Source organism: Eleutherodactylus coqui, chromosome 3, assembly GCF_035609145.1.
Source record: "Eleutherodactylus coqui strain aEleCoq1 chromosome 3, aEleCoq1.hap1, whole genome shotgun sequence".
Taxonomy (NCBI): Eukaryota; Metazoa; Chordata; class Amphibia; order Anura; family Eleutherodactylidae; genus Eleutherodactylus; species Eleutherodactylus coqui.
The window spans coordinates 126926929-126940712 of record NC_089839.1 but is presented as its reverse complement, the minus strand read 5'-3'; the positions used below and the strand labels follow the sequence as shown (position 1 = coordinate 126940712).

Below are 13784 nucleotides of genomic sequence, written 5' to 3'. Positions count from 1 at the left end.
TAGGGATACCCCCCAGTGGCCCCCAGTGCAGTAGTGACACCCCCCAGTGGCCCCCAGTGCAGTAGTGACACCCCACAGCAGCCCCCAGTGCAGTAGTGACACCTCACAGTGCCCCTCCCGAGACCCACATACTTACCTCCTCCTCCTCCTGGAAGCTCAGCTCCTCTTCTGGTCAGCGATGTCCCGGCATGCATATTACCTTTTTCTTACCCACTTCTGCCTCAATAGGTAATTCCCAGCAACCTGAATCAGCCAACCCAAACAACCAATCAGGTTGCTGGGAATTGCTGATTGCGGCAGAAGTGGGGAAGAAAGAGTTAATATGCTCCCGGCACACACTCTGACTTCAGTGTGCTGCCGGACGCCTCCCCCCTCCCGGCGGAACCAAGTGGTAGGAGAGGTCGGGGCAGGGGGATTCCAGCTGCACACTGAAGTCAGTGTGTGCCGGGATCAGCGCGGCTAGCAGTGCCGTTTGTGAATGCCGGCAGGGGAGCCGCGGCTCCTGCTGGTATTCACAAGTGGTGAGCGGCCGATGGGGCGCGTGCCAGTAGGGAGGGCTCTGCGTGCCGCAGGTTCGCCACCACTGGACTAGAATATCGTGTTAGATGTAACTAAAATTTATCAGCAGCGTCCAAAGGCTTTAAAGCAACCCTGCAGTCCTGGACAAGCAAAGATGGACGAACTGCTTCATTGACTACCTGATGCACATTCTGCGTAGTATGTATGGTTAGTTTTGCTCATCTTGATCGTACAATTTTAGCAAAACGGAATTTGTTATGTCAGAAACAATTTTCTGAAAAAATTACCGAAAAATCTAATTTCCAATAATGCCTGCTGCAGAGGTCAGCGTGCAGCCAATCAATAACCAGGGTGCCTTGCTGATATCACTAAATGTATCCATCATCTTGCATATGGGCAGCAGTTTTATTGAAGCTTGCATCACATGAACTAACCAAATACAGACACAGTATGACCAGCGGCCATTTTACAGTTGAGCACAGAATAGTGAAGCTGCATCACATCTATATATTGCTGTATACCGGTAACATGCAGCCTTTTGTTTTTAGGGACAGATATGCTACAGAGGATATATTGCTGCTGGTGAAAAAGCTTGTATACCAGTAAAGAACTTAAATAAGGTTGTAATAGAGGGAGCAGAGAAAGAAGCCGCATCAAGTTTATATGCCTATATGAAACGTGGTGAGTACATTGCGAGAGGGTATATTTCTGCTGCCGTCAACATATGTAGCAGCAAAGCAGACTAACAGACTATACTTCGTCGTGGGGAATATTCCAGTTCTCTGTTTGTAGCTTAGATGTAGATCAAAGTCACCAGTCCAGCCGTTACAAATCATTTGCAGATCTTATGCAGCTAGCAGTGGGGGGGAATTCAATTACTCTGCACCAAACAGGGACAGCTCACAAAGATACAAGCTATAATCTGTGGCCTTCTGTTCTCACATATTGCGTCTCCCAGGGATTGTGGCTTATTTAGTTGGCAGCCTTTTTCTTTTGCTAATATAAAGCAAAAAGAAAACCAAATAGGGAATCAGGAAATGCACACAGTGGTCTGTGTCAGCGGTCTCCGACATCATTCAGAGTCAACAGTCCAGCCACTATGAATTATTTGCAGGCCTTAGGCTGAGTGTCCACGGGCGGGCCGGAATATCGCGAGCGATATTCTGCCACGGGGGAGCACTAATGTCACCGCAATTTTCTGTGCGATTTTTCGCGATTATCTTAATGATAGGTTCATCGTGTAAAATTGTGGCAAATCGCTGCATGCTGCGATTTTTAGATGCAAGTGATTTTTCGGTCGTGTACATTGGGCTGCGCTTTCCATAGTTATCTTATGGATAGCGTGTCATGCGTGCTCCGCGTGCAATTTATCGCCGCGGATCCTACTATGACAAATTGCCCATGGACGGCCAGGCCTAAGCAAATTCAGTGATTTTCTGCAAACCACAAAGTTAGCTGATAAGTTACATAACACTACACTAAAAAGTAAAAATAAATAAAAAGGAAACATGAAGAAAGCTAGGGGTAGGGTATGTGAATCAGTCTGAGGAGCAGTTTGATCATTCACGGTCATAGATGTCAACCAGCAACCGGACGCAACCAGAGGGAGAAGACCAAGACATTGAATGCACTGATGCCCAAGCATTTTTTTTCCTACGAAGAGGAAGATAAGGATGGGTCAGTACGCACGGTCAGCCCTCCGCAAGCAATGTGTATTCAGGGTGATGCAGAAATAGAGGTTCCAGCTCCCGAAGCTCACTGTGACATAGAGTCCACTCAGGAGGAGAAGGACGACAAAGAGGAGGTGGAAAATGATGAGGTGTTTGTCCGAACATGGACAGACAGAGAGAGTCATGATAGCAGCTCATGGGGGGAAATAAGAGGCAGACATTGTGGGGCAGCACCATGCTAAAACAGGAAGTAGGGTGTCACAGACAAACTTAACCCCTTAACGACCAGCCCATAGTGTTTTTACGTCCTCCTGAAGTGGGCTTTATTCTCTGAGGACGTAAAAACACGTCTCCTGCAGAGAATAAAGCCCCTTGGGCTGTGGACATGACAGCTCCATGCTGTCGGTGCCCGCAGGTAGCCGACAGCATGGAGCTGTCATCCCGGGCTGCGGGGATCCCCCCCCCCCCCCCCGGCATTGCGATCGGCGCTATCCAATGGATAGCGCCGATCGCAAAAAAGTAAGTAAAAAAATAAATAAAAGTGCCAAAAAGTGAAAGTTTCACCCGCCGCCGCTCTTCTGCGCATGTGCGCCAGACGATGACGTCACGCGCAGAAGCCCGGGAGCCCCCGGCAAATTCAAAATCTCCTGGCTCCCGGCTCCTGAAGGTAGCCGGGAGCCAGGAGGTGTTACCGGAGACCGCGGTGAGTGGTCCCCTGGCCCGCGATCGCCGCTATCCAATGTTAAAAAAGTTTTAAAAGTTTTTTAAAAGTGCTAGTTTCACCTCCCCTCATGCATCGGATCCATGAGGGGAGGTGAAAATACTCACCTCGGGTCCGCCGATGTCCCCAGTGTTCCGGGACCCGAAGTCCCCCTCTGTGCATGCGCGCCCGATGATTGACATCGGGCGCGTGCACAGAGGGGCTCGAGCCCCGGGAATTTCAAAATCCCTCTGCTCCTGGCTGTCATGTGTAGCCAAGAGCAGAGGGATGTCACTGTGACATGATCACTGTCATCCAATGGATGACAGTGATCATGTAAAGTTTAAAAAAAAGTTAAAAAAAAAGTTAAAAAAAGTTTTACAAAGTTTAAAAAGCGTACGTTTCATCTCCCCTCACGGATCATATCCGTAAGGGAGGATGAAAGTACGTACATAAGGCCCCCAGATTTATCCGCGGACCTTACCCCAGCTTCTGCGCACACGCCCGTCGCCAAAATGGCGGACGCATGCGCAAAAGCTGTGGATTGCCAGGATAATTGAAATTCTCCCTGCTCCTGGCTACAAAACTGAGCCAAGAGCCTGGAGATTTCACAGGGGGCCGCGGTGAGCGGTTCCTGATCACATGTTCGCCGTTATACAATGGATAATGGCGATCACGTAAAAGTTTTTTTTTAAAATTGAAGTTTCATCCCCCCTCACCGATGCAATCGGTGAGAGAAGATGAAACTTTTTACCGGAGGCCTCCGTATTTGCACCCCGACGCGATCCTCATCCGTGAACTTACCCGGATTCTGCATATGTGACCGCCGGCAAAATACCGGACACATGCGCAGAAGTCGGGGAGCCCAGGAAACTTAAAATCTCCTTGCTCTTGGCGACCCTAGAGCAGTGACGGGTGGCCTCGTTGAGTGGTCCCTGGTCACGTAATAAAAAAGTAGCGCTCTAACATAGGTCGGTCTCACATGACTGGATAGGAATTACAGATTCCACATGCGTCTGATCCGCGGTATTACGCAGATCAATCGCATTGGATTACACAATTCCGCTCACATTAGCGGGTCGGAATTGTGTAATCCACTCGCAGAAAACAGAACGCAGCAGGTTCTATTTTACTGCGGATATCCTCAACATAGAGCCCATTGTGCTCCGTGGCCGTGGATATACCCGCTGCCCATACGCAACTACGTTGTGTACGGGCTGCGGGTACCCGCGTCATCGCTAAGCGACGGTGCGGGAAATACAAACAAAAAAAAGGTGTACTGCGCATGACCGCCCGTGTAAGTACGCAGTTATGCGCAGTACATTACGCGGCCGTACGCAGGGTCACAGCCGGGCTCACAGCTGGGATCCGCTGCGGGTCTCCGCAAGCAGATTCCGCCTATGGCTGCGTGAGCCTGGCGTTATTCAGACCGCTACCTGTAATAAGTATTTTACAAGAAGCCCCGGGAATGCTTGCCTTCATGCAGTTCCAGGAGCAGCTTGTTGAGCGCCTTCTGTGCGAGACCGCCGCACCTCATCAAGCTTACGGAGACTCACGGAACGCCACTTTTCACACCCCGTCCCTGCCACTAAGGTCACGAAATACCCCCAAAAAGCATGAGAGGAGGGGGGATAAACGGTTTTATTGCCCTATGGGCCCATTCCAACCAGCCTCCGTAATTACCCCTGTCTTCGGAAATACCACAGTTCACATTATTAGTTTTATCTAAGATTTGCGAACGCCAAAAAGGGTGCAGGGGGGGGGGGGATTTTTAGGGAGTCAATCTTTATTCCGTACAAATAAGCAATGGGGCCTGGAATGTATTCCGTTGTGCCCTGAAATCCAACGGGTGTTCCCTCCTTCATAGGCCTTGCTATGGGCCCTGTAAGTAGATTAGGGCCACAATGGGTATGTTTCTGAACTCGGGACAAACGGGGGTATCCATTTGGGGTTGAACGTCTTCATTCCTATGTACACTGTACAAAAAAACTGTTTTTAAATTTAAAACATTGCCCCAAAAAATTGAAAATCGTAACTTTTTCCTTCTGCTTTGCTTAGATTCATTCAAATACGGTGGGGTCAAAATATGCAGTACACCCCTAGATGAATTTGTTAAGGGGTCTAGTTTTCAAAATAGGGTCATTTGAGGGTTTTTTTTTATAGTGGGCCGCTCAATGGCTCTATAAGTGGGCAATTGGGCCTGGAATTTATTCAGTTGTACCCTGAAATCCAGCGGGTATTCCTTTCATTGTAGGCCTAGCCATGTGTCCTGTAAGTCTATTAGGGCCACAATGGGTATGTTTCTGAACACGGAACAAACAGGGGTATCCATTTTGGGGTGAAAGTCTTCATTTATATGTGTGCTGTACAAAAAAACCTGTTTTTAAATTGACGCAATAGCCCAAAAAATGAAAATCGTAATTTTTTCTTACTGCTTCGCTTAGATCTATTCAAAAATTGTAGGGTTAAAATACACAGTACACCCCTAGATTAATTCGTTAAGGGGTCTAGTTTTCAAAATGGGGTAATTTGTGGGGTTTCTCTATGGTTTTGGGCGCTCAAGAACTCTACAAGTGGGCAATGGGGCCTAAAAGGACTTCAAGCAAAATCTATGTTCTGAAAGCCACTGACTACTCCTTTCATTTTGGGCCCTGTTGTGCATCCAGACATAAGATTAGGGCCACAATGGGTATGTCTCTGAACACGGGACAAACAGGGGTATCCATTTTTGGGTGCAAGTCTTCATTCATATGTGTGCTGTACAAAAAAAGGTGTTTTTAAAATGACAGAATTGCCAAAAAAACGAAAATCACAATTTTTTCCTTCTGATTGGCTTGAATTCATTCAAAAACTGTGGGGTCAAAATATGCAGTACACCCCTAGATAAATTCCTTAAGGGGTCTAGTTCTCAAAATGGGGTCATTTGTGGGGGTTTTCTATGGTTTTGGGCGCTCAAGAACTCTACATGTGTGCTATGGGGTCTAAAAGGACTTCAAGCCAAATTTCTGTTTTGAAAAACACTGACTAATCCTTTCATTTTGGGCCCCGTTGTGGACTCAGATATAACATTAGGACCACAATGGGTATATTTCTGAACACGGGAGAAACAGGGGTATCCATTTTGGGGTGTAAATCCTCATTTTCATGTAAACTATAGGAAAAAAATATGTCTTTAAAATGATAGATTTGCAAAAATATGAAATTTTACTTTTTCTTCTCTAAATTGAATTAATTCTTGAAAAAAAACTGTGGGGTCAAAATACTCATGACACCCCTAAGTGAATACACTAAGGGGTGTAGTTTTTAAAATGGGGTCATTTGTGGGGGTATCTATTATTCTGACACTCATGAGCCTTTCCAATCTTGGCTTGGTGTAGGAAAACAAAGTGTTCCTCAAAATGCTAAAAAGTAATGTTAAATTTGTACGTCTCCTAAATGGTTAAAAAAAAAAAAAAAAGAGTTTTTCCAATGTGCGCCCAAAATAAAGTAAACGGGTGGAAATATAAATCTTAGCAAAAATTTCTATATTATGTTTGCACATATTTAAGATATTGCAGTTGGAAATGTGAAAAAATGACGATTTTATTAAAATTTTCCCAATTTTGGCGCTTTTAATATATAAACACATTCTATCGGTCTAATTTTTCCGCCTAAATGAAGTACAACATGTGGTGAAAAAACAATGTCAGAATCGCTTGGATATGCAAAACCTTTCTGGTGTTTTTCCAAATTTTGTCAGATTTGCAAAATTTGGCCTGGTAATGACAAGGCGCAAACAGGCTTAGTCACTAAGGGGATAAGGGCTGTACTGTCACCATCAGATACTATAAGTTGCAACGGCACCAACATCAAGTTTACAGCTAGATCTGTTTATGGGACTTGTGCAGCGTGGGAATTCTTTGAATACTTGAAGCTCTCAGCCTCATATATATTCATATACTAGGTTTATGTTGTGCTCCATGCCTGTTATAATATGTTAAATCCTAAACCTCATATTTCCATAGGTATTAGATTACTATTGGCCTTCCTTGCAGGTTTATTTTCTTAGGGTCCTTGAGTTGCATCTACTCATTTATTTAATTACTCAGATAGCCTTGTTGTGGAGTGTTTAAAGTACTAGGTGCTGTTTGCAATTATATTTTTGTCAGTATAGTTTTTTAATGTTGCAGGGTTTAGTTCCCTAGTTTAGTTTTTGGTATATTGCCCCCTTTTTCCTTCCTCTCCTACTTGAAATGGGCTGGGGATTTGATTGCAAGGTTATTGTTTAAGATCTTTGCCTCCCTTCTCCTCATATATAGCCATGGCTTATGTGACTTTTAGCACATTCGATTCTAAAGGCCTAAATGTCACAGAGAAAAGAAGTCACATTCTACATCATTTACACAAAAAGAGGGTCATGGTGACCTTATTTCAGGAGACTCACTTTAAAGCAAATCACATCCTCAGGTGCACCTCTAAATACTATTCTTCTTGGTTCCACTGCCTCCATCCTTCCAGAGAAGCCTGCGGTCTATAGCTTTTCATAGATCCCTCCTGCATCATATCCTCTAGGGTGGACCCAGTTGACAAATTCTTGTTTGAACTAATTTCTGTATTGAATGATGTGCTGACTCTAGTCATTGTTTACTTCCCTAACCAGTACTAGATTTCCTTCGGTAGAAGGTTTCTCCGTGATCTTGTGGAATTCGGAGTCCTTGGATGTACTTTTTGTTCTTGCCCTTTTTCCCATTCCCTCCATCAGTACTCTGTGAGCATAACTTTTTTCTTCAGTCAGTGCACACATACACACTGTTAACATAGTAACATTAGTATGTTAGGCTGAAAGAAGACAATGTGCATCAAGTTCAGTCTGTTTCCACAGCTTCCTTCTTGATCCAGAGAAAGGCAAAAAAAAATCCAATTAGGCAGAAGCCAATTTAGCCTTCTTGGGGGAAAAAATTCCTTCCCAAATCCACAATGGCAGTCAGAATACTCCCTGAATCAGCGTTTGAAAGTTCCTACCTGATTTCAAGACCCGGATCAACAACCCCGCCGGTTATTTAATGTCTATTTCCTGTAATATCATAGCGTTTAAAAAAAGATGTCTAGTCCCCTCTTAAACTCCTCTACCGATTTAGCCATCACCACGTCCTCAGGCAGAGAGTTCCACAGTCTCACTGCTCTTACAGTAAAGAACCCCTTCTGTGTTGGTGATGAAACCTGCTTTCCTCTAGATGTAGAGTATGCCCACTTGTTATCGTCACAGTCCTGGGTATAAACAGATCATGGGACAGATCCTTGTATTATCCACTAATGTATTTATACATAGTTATTTGGTCACCTTTTAAGCGTCTTTTCTCCAGGGTGAATAATCCCAATTTTGATAGCCTCTCTGGGTATTCCAGTCCTATCATTCCGTTTATTAATTTAGTTGCCCTTCTTTGAACCCCCTCAAGCACTGCAATATCTTTACTGAACACCGGTTTCCAGAACTGTACACAGTATTTCATGTGAGGCCTGACAAGTGCCTTCTATAGTGGAAGATTAATGCTCTCGTCCCTCACACCTATACCTCCTTTAATGCACCCCAACACTTTATTTGCTTTTGCAGCAGCTGACTGGCATTGATTGCAGGTCTTTTTCCATATCTCTTTTCCCTAGCAGTACCCCATTTAGTGTATATTGATGACATCCGTTTCTCCTGTCCATGTGCATAACCTTACATTTATCAATATTGAACTTCATTTGACATTTTTCTACCCAAGCCCCCAGTTTATCTACGGTAGGTCCTTTTGTAGTCGTGCCTTGTCCTCCATTGTAATAATTACCTTGTATAAATTTGTATCATCTTCAAATATTCATATTTTACTGTGCAGTCCTGCTATCAGGTCATTGATAAATACATTAACCCCTTCCCGCCCCATGACGTAAGGATACGTCATGGGAGCGGGGTACTTCCCGCAAAATGACGTACCCTTACGTAATAGGGATAGCACGAGATCATAGCAGATCTTGCGCTATCCCGCAGCGGGAGCCGGCTGTCACTAGTGGCCAGTGTCCCTCTGCGACAGCGGGGGGCATAGGAGATGCGCCCCCCCCGATGTTAACCCCTTCCATGCCGCAATCTAAGTAGATCACGGCAGGGAAAGGGTTTACAGAGGGAGCGCGCGCCCTCTGTTACTCCAGCCGACTCTCGCGATAACATCGCGAGAGCCCGGCTGGTTGCTATGGCAACAGGATGCCAGATACCGGTGTCCTGTATTGCCATAGCCTGTGATCGTTATAATAAGTGATAAGGCATGGCAGGAGAGAAGTTCTGCCATGCCTTATCGTAGCGATCTGCAGTCCTGCTGTGTAAGTCCCTCAGAGGGACACAAATGGTGTAAAAATAAGAGAAAAATAAAATACAAAAAATAAAAATGTAAAAAAAATGTTTTAAAACCCCTTTTTTATGCTTTTTCTCATATTAGCATAAAAAAAAAATGCAAAAAATTAAAAACTCACATATTTGGTATTGACGCGTCTGTAACGACACGTACAATAAATTGAACATGCTTTTTATCCTGCACGGCAAAAAGCGTTAAAAAGAAAATGCTAAAAAACTGAGGCAAAATGCTAATTTTTAGCATTTTGCCTCCCAAAAAACATTATAAAAGTGATTAAAAAAAACGTGTGTACCTCAAAATGGTACCAATAAAAACTACAGTTCGTCTCGCAAAAAATAAGCCCTCAGAGAGCTCCGTCCATGGAAAAATAAAAACGTTATAAGTAGAGATGAGCGAACCTACTCGGCCACGCCCCTTTTTCGCCCGAGCGTCGCGATTTTGAAAAGATTCGGGGGGGCGCCGTGGGTGAGTGGGGGGTTGCAGCGGGGAGTGGGGGGGAGAGAGAGAGGGCTCCCCCCTGTTCCCCGCTGCTACCCCCCGCTCCGCCACGCCTCCCCCCGCCGCCCCCCGAATCTTTTCACCCGAGTACGGAAGTACTCGAAAATCGCGATGCTCGATCGAGTAATTACTCAAAACGAGTACGTTCGCTCATCTCTAGTTATAAGACTTATAAGAATGCAGTGAGTTTAGAAAAAAAAAATAATTTCCAAAAAAAGGGTTTTTATTGTGGACAGAAAAAAAATATAAGAATTTTAGTATCATTGTAACCGTACTGTCCCGCAGAAAAAAATGTAGTGTGTCATTTATGCTGCATAATTAACGCTTAAAAAAAAAAAACGTATGGCAGAATTGATGCGTTTTCTCTCCCTACGATCATAAAAAAAATAATAAAAATTTAACAATGTAGTCTATGTAACCAAAAATGGTACCAATAAAAACTACAGTTCGCCACGCAAAAAACAAGTTATGGCTTTTGAAAAATGGAGATGAAAAAATACCAAAAATCGTTTGGTCCTCAACGCCAAAATAGGCCATGTCCTTAACGTGTTAAACAGAATGGGGCCTAATACTGAACACTGTGGCACCCCACTAGCAATGGTGTCCCAATCGGAGTACGAACCATTTATTACCACCCTCTGCTTTTTATCTCTGAGCCAATTCCTTACCCAGCTACACATGTTTTCGCCTAGACTGAGCTGTCTCATTTTATATCAACCTATTATGCGGCACGGTGTCAAATGCTTTAGAAAAATTTATATAAACAAAATCAATAGACTCTCCAAGGTCCAGCCTAGAACTTGATTCATTGTAGAAGCTGATCAAATTGGTCTCACATGAACCAACCCTCATGCTTATGAGGAGTTATACTGTTGTTTTCCTTGAGGTATTCCAGGATGGCGTCTCTCAGAAACTCCTCAAATATTTTTCCAATTATTGAAGTAAGACTTACCGGCCTGTAGTTACCAGGCTCTCTTCTTGACCCCTTTTTGTATATTTGGACCACAATGGCAATATGCCAATCCAGTGGTACAATCCTGATCTCAATAGAGTCCCTAAATATAAGAAATAGCGTCCTGTCTATCACGTCACTTAGTTCCTTTAGAACCCTTGGGTGTATTCCACCTGGGCCCGACGATTTGTCGTTTTTAATCTTTTTTAACCGGGTCTGCACATCCTCCTGCATTAGGCGGGTAAGAGCGGGGGGTTAGTTTTATCCCCCTGCATCTCGTGTGACTTTTTTTTTTCCCCTTCGGGAATACACTTGAGAAAAAACTATTTAATAGATTCGCCTTCCCTCCCATCCCCATCATCTTCTATGTTTTCTCCCGCATTATTTGTTAAGAGGTCAGTACTTTCAGGCTGTTCTCTATGGGAGTGCACACACACTGACTGAAGAAAAGAGTCACATTCAAAGACTGAACAAGTAGCTGGGCAAGTATGAAAAGTACACCAATGAACTATCTGTCCCCAGTCCTATAAACACTATAACTTAGTTTATTGTGTTCATCAGATGTGCAGGTTCCCTTTAAGGACTAAATAAATGTTTTGTGCACTAGATACTTACTATGGCACAATACCAATTTGTAGTAAAGGATGAAGCCTTGCAGACAGCTCTGTAGTTTGATAGGATATATATTTTAGAACAGTATACTCTCCCTCTAAGCATTGGATATAAAATGAACATGCCTTTTAAACATAAATTCTATAACTTCCAGTTGCCCTTTTCAGCGTATATTTGGACAGGAGCAGCAATTGAAAGTACAGCAAACATTTGCAGACAAATTACACGGTTTGTCAAAAAAAATCCTAGGAGAAGTTGCCGATTTGCTGCAAAACCTGGCATGCAGTTACATCTCAGGCAGATATTGATTAGTGTTGTGGTGTGATTACATGAATGGTCTTGCCACCTGAGGCCCTAAAAGTGGCTCCTTCCTTGGCCTATAAATGGTTTTTAGAGGCTCCTTGTGTGTAGTGACCTCTTCTTCCGCTTGTGTAGAGCTTGTTGACACCTCAGCACACCCTCAACAGACCACTAGTAGAGAGGATCATCTGATCGTCCAACAAGCATGAGCAGCTCCAAATGTTTCATTGTCCGCCATCAAGAGACAGGTGGCACAATCGTTACAGGCCTCTGTATCTGTCGGAAACATTTTCAGGTGCTTGGCTGAAGGACATTTGGACTCACTGTGCACATTCCGTGTACTGTTTTTCACACCCACCCACCATCTCCGGTTGCAGCGCTGTCAGGTTTAGTTTAGGCAATGATGAAGGCAGTACAGGATAAAAATGAGTGAACAATACCCAGCACTCCAGGAAATAATACTATATTTTTGCAGAGAGTAGAAGTAAGGAAAATTAACTTACTTTACAGGAGGGTCTCAGTTGACAACATCCCTAATCCTGGTTGGTGATGTACTACAATGGTGTTACCAAGGACTTGGAATAATCTATCTACCGGAGGTAAGGTTTCCAGAGTTTATTCAAAAAGTAATATATGCCCCCACTGTTAGTTGGATGATTTGGGCACGCCATCGCATACAACAGCCGGTCACCCCTAGTAGTGGTATGAGGGACAATGGAAGCTCAGTGATATGTATTGCCTATCATAGCAGGGCTTCCAAGAGGTATTTTCCAGCAAGATAAGGGTGGTTTCACATTTGCATTGGAACATCCTGCAAATACCGTCCAAAAGCTGGCCAGCTGAGCGAAAAGCAGGCAGACCTCATTTTAGTCAATGGGGTCCATCCAACACTGCTCTGTTCCATCTAGAGATGGAGCCATTTGGCTGTGGAGATTCCCCTTTCCTACGCCCTCAATGGAGCAGGAAAGCGGAATCCCCAGCACAGATGTAGAAGCACCTTAATGCTCAGCTGCACACAGCAATGGTATCACAGTAATGACTCCACAACATTGCCACAATTCCATGGCCTCCCCGGTTGACAGATTTATCACCACTAGAACATGCATGGCAGCATCTGGGATGCCAACTTTGACAGCCAACAAGTTTGCACGATCTAGAGGCTCAGTTACAGCAAATGTGGAGTGATATGCCGCAGGATACCATACGGAACCAACATGCCTCCATACCCGCCCGTATCACATCTTGTATCCGAGCTAGAGACGGTGCAAGAGGATACTAGAGCCTCTATGTCTGCCCATATCACATCTTGTATCCAAGCTAATGGTGGTCCAACACGGTACTAGAGCCTCCATGCCCGCCTGTATCACATCTTTTAGTCAAGCTACAGGCGATACAACAGGGTACTAGAGCCTCTATGCCCACCCGTATCATATCTAGTAACCAATCTAGAGGTGATAGAACAGGGTACTAGAGCCCCTATGCCTGCATGTATCACATCTTGTATCTAAGCTAGAGGTGGTACAACAGGGTATTAGAGCCTCCATGCTCGCTCGTATCACATCTTGTATCCGAGCAAGAGGTGGTACAACAGGGTACTAAAGCCTCCCTACAAGGGGTCAGCTCTCCACGATAAATGACCCTTGTGGTCTGATATTGTAATCACTTACTTATATCAACGTTACAATCACAGAAAGAGTTTCTTTAGATTCTGACTTCAAAGTGCTTGATTTTTTTTTTACAATGAGTGTATTATGTCAGTAAAGGCCGTATAAACGTTCAAATGAATAGAAGTTTAATTACGAAGAAAACTGTTGACATAATCCAGGTAATTTCTTGATAATGACTGCTACTGATCCTTCTTGATCTTTCCTTGTCATGGCCAGCACTGATGTGACCCAGTGCACTATGAATAGTTGCAAGATATTAAATAGGAATAAATGGTCACAATGTAACATGTTTGACACGTTTTAGATGATCTGGAATCAATCATGGGTGAAGTGTTAACATACTAAGCTGATCACCGACTATAATTCACCCCAAATTAACAATTTATAGCGCCAACAGGAACATCACATATAGTAAACTGGAAATATACAAATCTGTGTTCCTTGGACCAGCCACATGTATTTATATATGCAATAATTGTAGCATATCATAATATAACTGTT

General features: G+C 44.0%; 1 protein-coding gene across 1 annotated transcript in view; it reads right to left on the bottom strand.

Moving 5' to 3' along the window:
- The window catches only part of TIAM2 (TIAM Rac1 associated GEF 2), a 507083-nt gene that overhangs the window by 23159 nt on the left and 470140 nt on the right, over positions 1-13784 (bottom strand). The gene's annotated exons all lie outside the window — the stretch shown is intronic.